Source organism: Solanum stenotomum, chromosome 8, assembly GCF_019186545.1.
Source record: "Solanum stenotomum isolate F172 chromosome 8, ASM1918654v1, whole genome shotgun sequence".
NCBI classification, from domain to species: domain Eukaryota; kingdom Viridiplantae; phylum Streptophyta; class Magnoliopsida; order Solanales; family Solanaceae; genus Solanum; species Solanum stenotomum.
In genome coordinates, this window is record NC_064289.1 from 59817881 (window position 1) to 59824928 (window position 7048).

The window sequence follows — 7048 nt, forward strand, 5'->3', positions numbered from 1 at the left end:
TACTGAGCCCTACTTGTATTTTTCTTTGTTTTCTTTTTGTGGAGTGCAGCGAGTGTATCAGTGACTTCGACTTGCCCTCAGCTCTAGCCAGTCTCCAGCACATCAGGTTCCAGGGTGAGCTATTCATTCCAGCTCGTGTTGGATTCTCTTGGTCATGGCATGATGTCCTTAGTTTTCGGACATAACCTATTTTATTCATTCATTTTGGTGTCTTTAATACTCTTAGACTTAGTATTTGAAGATTAGATGTCCTTGATGTGATGACTTTCAGATTTTGGGGATAACAAGTGTTAGACTTTAGAGGTTTATTTGATTGGTTACTTTAATAAGTTTTGAGCTTCCGCATTATTGTTGTTGTTCATAGTTAAATTATTGATATGTGTTGGGGTTTGGATTCCTTGGTTCTCGCACTTAGGAGGTTAAGTGTAGGTGCCACTCACGACTCATTTTGGGTCGTGACAATTATGGTAATTAATACTCATATTTTCAGCTAGACTTACAATTCAATACTCATTATTAAATTGCAAGTTATTATTAGCAAGAAAAAACTAACAATCTTTACATCTTCCACGTAGTAATAGCTATAATTTTTCATAATCATAGTTACTATGAATTTTTTAATAAGTCATAATGATTTTCCATTACAAATTTAATATATTTGAATTCTTTTACATATTTTATCCTTAGATTACACTTTTATTTCTACATTACATTTAAATTTTATAAATTGTTTAATAAATTAAATATCAAATAGCAAATCATCATATTAGTATACGCTGTTCTCTTCTTTGGCACGGGCTTGATTTATTTGCATATCATGTGTTACTCTTCGAGTTTAGATACATCAGGACTCTCTGTACTATATGGAGTAATTCTACATCTCAGTTTTTCCATGTTTTGGTAAATCTTTTAAGATAAACATTTGTAGTTGAGGGCTGCTATACAACATTTTGTCGTCGTTTGCAGTAGTAAGTATGATAATATATGTGGATTCAGTTTTAACATAACAGACGAAAAAACTATGTTGGAAATAATTGTTAAACAAAAGAAGATACACTCGAGTAACGCTGATGTAAAATACAGAGAGAATGGAGCAATCTTCAATGTTTTATTAATCCAAAAAAAGGAGAGCTATTTGTAGGTGTACAGATAATCTATCCAAGGAAAACAAAATCAGAAAATCCCTAAATATCTTTATCTATGATTGTGTAGTGATTGTGCTACGTATTCTATAGGAAAATATGTCTATGTACATTCTATAACAGTTTGATTTTACATTTATGTCCTCCAACTTTAGATGTGCACAAGTAGACATTTAAACTTGTGTAAAGTTGAACAAATAAACACATAAGTTCTACGTGCATGGCATCTTACATGTATTGTATATGCCAACATAAATTATATCCTATCGTATGAAGTGAAGGGTTTCTCGTTGTTGTCATCTCACTTGCATGCTAGTTTACATGGTCAAATAAGTACTTTCTCTATTGCATTTTGTTTGTTATAGTTTGGGTTTTCACAAAGCTTAATAGAAGAAAAAAAAACTACTTTTGAAACTTATGGTCGTACGTAAACATGTCAAGTACAGTATTTGTGTGTAATTGATTCATGCTGCTTTTCTTACTTTTTGGTTTTAATTATTCCTCTACACTCTCTGTTTGTTTCCAGAATTTCGAGCTCTATTGATCAAATAACAAAGCAAGCAGAGGACATATAGTTTCCTCAACTAAAAAGGTTAGTCAACTCATCTAATAGTTTGTTTAATAATTTGCTACTCTCATCCCTATTGAAGTAAAATTATGGAAAAGTAAAAGTGTCGTAAGGAAAATGAAAGAAATTTGGTAGGTTAGTTGGATCTCACAAAGAAAGATTTAGATGGCTAAATACTTACTTACACCGGCTGTTTACAATAAATCAATAGATGCATGATATTAATATCGCTTAATCGTGGTTAGTTAATGTATATTTTCACCTCATTAAATTCTTTCTTACCCATGATAAGTTGTATGTATTACTGGTGTGAGGGAGGGGGTTGGAGAGAGCGGAGTGAATAGAAGCAGATCTTTTAGATTTTTTCTAAGATGACAAAAAATCCCCCTCACTAATGAAAATATATCACTATAAACTATTAGATTAGAGATAGAAAGATTTGGTCCGAGTTGGTCTCATTTAGAATTTTTGAGCTTCCTGTTGGATGAACTATAGTGATGCTAATAAAAATCCATAATAGAGGGGTATTTAAAGACAGAAAATGGTTTGAAGAGACTGCACATGATTTTCGAAATTGATTAATAGGAGATTCGGTTTTGTCGTAGTTCATTATACATGACCCTTCTCATAGAAAATGAGTAAAACATAACACACGAGATCTATAAGTAAAATATATGAAATCTTTACAACTTCAATTCAAATTGTTAGTGTACATAAAATTAAAGATCATCATCACCTTGCTGACTCAGAAATAGAAGCATCAAATATAGCAATATATATAGGTTGGAAAAGTAATGGTAAACGAGCAGGACTCGGGAAGAATATATTATGTGGTGATACACTTTATTTTATTGAATATTTAGATTTTTCATTTTCTTATTCATATTTTAAATTCTCAAAAATCAATAGACTCACCTTTATCATCTTCAACTAAAGACCTCCTCTTAAGTTCGCGTGAAAAATAGTAAAAGTGGTTTTTTTTACTTGTTGGTCCTTAAAAAATCTCTCCCGTGAAAATTCTTGATTTTTCATCTTCTTTCTCCTGATAAAGTTAATTTTATGTACTTTTTATTATGCATCAGGTCTTGAGAACTTGAAAGGAAAATTACAATCATGGAGAAACAAAAAGATAATGAAGGAGAAATAAAGGAATAATTAAGACCAAATATGATGCATAGTATTATTCCAAAAAAGTAAGAAAGCAAAAGCATGATTGAATTACAATGGGGACCCACTTGTCTGCCACAAAGATAATGATAAGAAAGTTAATCAAACTTTCAATATTGTGCTCACTTTATATTACTTCCTCGTTTTATTTTATTTGACATTATTTTCTTTGTTGGATATTCTTATAATTTCTTAGTTAAAGGTTCTTATATTGCATGTTTCAAAAAACATAAAGAGACAACCATGCTAGAAGCAAAATCCAATATGCTATAATTAATGGTCATTTGGTAGTTGTATAAAGCAAGGTATTAGAGTCAGTATGACTTATACAACGTTTGGTAGGTGGATAAGAAAAAAGTTATTCATGTATATAATTAATACGATGTTTGGTAGGTCCATAAGAAAAAAGTCATTCATGTATAAAATTAATACTCGTTTGGTTGACAATTTTGAAATTCACATAACTAATACATGTATAAGTTATGAAGAAATTTGTGTATTATTTGTGCGAAGTAGAAATTTTGAAATACATGTGTAATGTCCATGAGTAGCAACCAACTCCAATGACTCATCCTCTTAACCCTAATTTCCTCAAGAAATGGATAAGCTTGAGACATATTATGCTTCGAAGATTGACAATAACAATTGATGAACATCAGATATAGAGAGACCAATCCTATTTCACATCATATAAATGTTTTTAGGGTGTCCTTGACCAGCTATCCGGAATGAGTGTAAAGTTTGATGATGAAATACAGGGACTCTTGCTTCTTAATACTCTGTCAGACTCTTTTGAAACTCTTCGAGTTCCTTTGACTAGTTGGTTATCCAACTGGTTTTGACACTCCTGGTTTTGTTTGGATTATTGATGAAGATGCAGCATTGACTCCATATAGCAACGGGAATTGCTCTCTGGCTTCTTCTTAGGAAGACTTCAGGTATAAGTTCTATGTTAATCTTTCACCCGTGTTTACTTGCTTGAGCCTTGTGTAGTTGCAGTGCTGGTTATGGTGGCAGTGAAGTTCATCGATTTGACCCTTTGTTGAGCGACTTCGCAGCAATTAATTACAAATAATGAGTTTAAACTCTTGTTGTTGTGCTATATCAGTAAGGACAACTATTGTATTATTTTTTTTTGGGGGGGGGGGGGGGGGGGCATGTTCAACTGTGTATCCTAATTTGTATCATTATGTATCAGTTTAACTTTCTCTAGTGACTTGTTCTTCTGTTGAAATGGTGCTGTCAATGTACTTGTGGCCATGCATTGTTGTAATTCTCTTTGAAGATCAATGTGAACCTTTCGTTCATTTTGAGGCTGGAAATTGTTAAATTAGGTCTTAGGCCTAACTCACACCCCAAAAGCTAGCTCAAAGGGAGGAGGATTTCCCAAGCCTTATAAGGAGTCCACCTATCTCATTAACCACCGATGTGAGACTTTTGTCATTCTTTAACACCCCACCTCACGCCCAGTGCTTAGCATCTGGTGCGTGGGCAATTTTTTATTTTGGGAGCCCCAACATCAGGTGAGACGGGCCCTGCTCTGATACCATGTTAAATTAGGTCTTAGGCCTAACTCACACCCCAAAAGCTAGCTCAAAGGGAGGAGGATTGCCCAAGCCTTATAAGGAGTCCACCTATCTCATTAACCACCGATGTGAGACTTTTGTCATTCTTTAACAGAAATCCCATTTGTTGAATGTTTAGAAGAAGGTATTTTAGTGTTCTAGTACGAGTCAGTTTGATAAACAAACACTTACTTCCGTTCAGAGTGGAATTTCAGCCTAAGTTGGTCGAATGTTGGATGAGAGGGAGTCATGAGTGCTTATAAGCTCTGTACAACCTCGTCACTTCACGGCCTAGCTTTTGTGATGAAAGTTCATTGGGTTTGTGACAGAGTAGTATCAATGTTGTTTTAAATGATTAGTACCTTGATTGAGTTTGAGCGATCATGCTTTGAGCACATAAGATGGGACTTCAGACCAAGTTTGACAGAAAGGAGGTTTGGACAGCCAAAAGCATATCCACAGTGTAATCTATTAATTCATATGAATTCCTTACTTTTGTCAAAATCCTATATATATGAGTATTAAGTTATTGATATTAACATGAGGTTGCCATAGAAACTTAATCCTAGATTCGTCTCTGAATTTAAACACTTTGAATTTATAGGAGATAATTGTGAAAGTAACTTTAGAATATTTTTTGTTTCAAGATCTATCATATCATATTATATTAAAAGTGGGAAGATCTTAAGTCTAAAGTTGAATTAGGAAAATGCCCTTCAAGTTTCTTAATTAAATAATAAAATGACAGTATGTTGACCAAATACATTGTTAAAAGCTAGAATTTATCATCTTCCACTACTTAATGAGGTTTACTCGTGGGTCCTTTTAGCTTCTGTTGTTACATTCTTCTATTAGCATTCCACTCATTTTTGGTTTATCCTTTAATAAATTGAACAAGAAAATGTTAGTCCTCTTATTTTTTGTGTTTCATCAACTTGTTTTACTCACTTAATTTTTTATTGGGAAAATGCATTAGTACCCCGCCAACCTGTGCCTGAAATCTCAGAGACACACTTATACTATATACTAAGGTGCTATTACCCCCCAAACTTATTTTATAAATAATTTTCTGTTAGGGTTTTGCCCTGATTTTCTTACCATAATTTAAGATTTATTTTTCCTTAAAGAAAAGACAAAACATTACCATAAATGTTTTTACTTTCTTGAAAGGAAAATATAATATGCTTTCATATTTGGTTTATTCTCTCCTTTTAGGACTCTTTTTCTAGTAAGAAAAGGTTTTAGGACTCTATAAATATAGGTTTGTTTCTTCTAACAAAAACACAATAGTATCCACAATGTAGACATTTAGAGAGTTTTCTGTCATGCCCCGAGCCTACACCCTGGGCGGGACCGTCACTCGGAGACCATTGCTAGCCCCAAGCGAACCCTTGGCCTGGCTTTCTTAACTCAGCAGAAACTTATCTCAAAAGCATAACTCAATGCAATGAAAGGTTATAAAACAACCAACGGATAAAATATGGCCAAAACGGCAACTCGAGTCTCAAAATAGAATATTTACATATATATACACAAAAGAGAGACTCAAACTGACTGACTGACTGACTGTCTGTGAAGCCTCTAAAATACTGAGATGGATGTTGGGACAGACCCCGCAACATCCTAATAAAACAAAACTTAAGAACATAAATAATTGAGTCCTCCGGAATGCAAGGAGGCTCACCACTGACTCTGGAGTGCTTAGCTGGATCAACGGCGTACTGGATGCTGATCCTGGGTACCTGCGTCTGCATCATAACAAGATGCAGGCAAACTGGCATCAGTACATGGAATGTACGAGTATGCGAGCTGGACCGCTAAACAACAACTTAAGCTTGAAAACAATACAAAAGAGAACTTACCTTGGCTTTGTACAACTCACGAATAACTGAACTCAATATAAAGCAATGAGACACATGCAATATATAAAGCTTGCAAAACTATTTAAAACATGACGTAAAAATCATATTTATAATATCATGAAAATATCATGCTTCCTTTCGAAGTCTACTTGTGCAATGCATGAATGAAGTCCCATACCCCCATCCACACTAAGCAGAGCTTCTCGAGGAACCAAGCTCTTTCTACTGTGGGAGTTCTCTAACCGATAACCACCACTACATGCTTAAGTAGTGATACAACGTTTTACCTCACGTTGCCCAAGGACCATCCTATACCTTGCCGCGATATAATAGCTAACTTTAACTTTTGCTTAATGGATCCACTAGCTTAACTTTCGTGATCATCTAAAAAGTATGATTCGAGAAATCCCATGTTTGGCTACATGGCTCTTATGGAGAGTTGAGTTAATATGAACTCGTGTCCCCAATTCGGTGCTCAAGACTACTCCCAAAATACTTTAGCTCATTAGTGTTTTAAACACATCTTTCTTTAGTTGAGATAATTACTCAAAACTTAGCCCAAAGGCTCTTGAAAACTCTTTCTAAAAAGAACATCTCAAAACCATATTTTAATATGATCATTGATGACTCGGGATATTCATACTGCTTAAACATTGATGGTATATCTAGAGACCATATTGTTTAAACATTGATGACATACTCGATTTGTCATACTAATCATGTTTTAGAAACTCTTTCGCAAAA

At 34.1% G+C, this 7048-nt stretch overlaps 2 protein-coding genes across 5 annotated transcripts in view; one reads left to right on the forward strand and one right to left on the reverse strand.

The window, feature by feature from the left end:
* Positions 1–7048, forward strand: part of LOC125874054 (protein TRANSPORT INHIBITOR RESPONSE 1-like) — a 285290-nt gene that overhangs the window by 70341 nt on the left and 207901 nt on the right. The window contains exon 1 of one of the 4 annotated variants that reach the window (XR_007447222.1): positions 3235–3815. The exons of 2 other annotated variants lie outside the window; for them this stretch is intronic. The gene's annotated coding sequence lies outside the window, so the exon portion shown is untranslated. Of the gene's footprint in view, positions 1–3234; positions 3816–7048 lie in introns of those variants that run through there. One more of the 4 variants, XR_007447223.1, reaches the window with a different exon arrangement.
* Positions 1–7048, reverse strand: part of LOC125874046 (putative late blight resistance protein homolog R1A-4) — a 222351-nt gene that overhangs the window by 42681 nt on the left and 172622 nt on the right.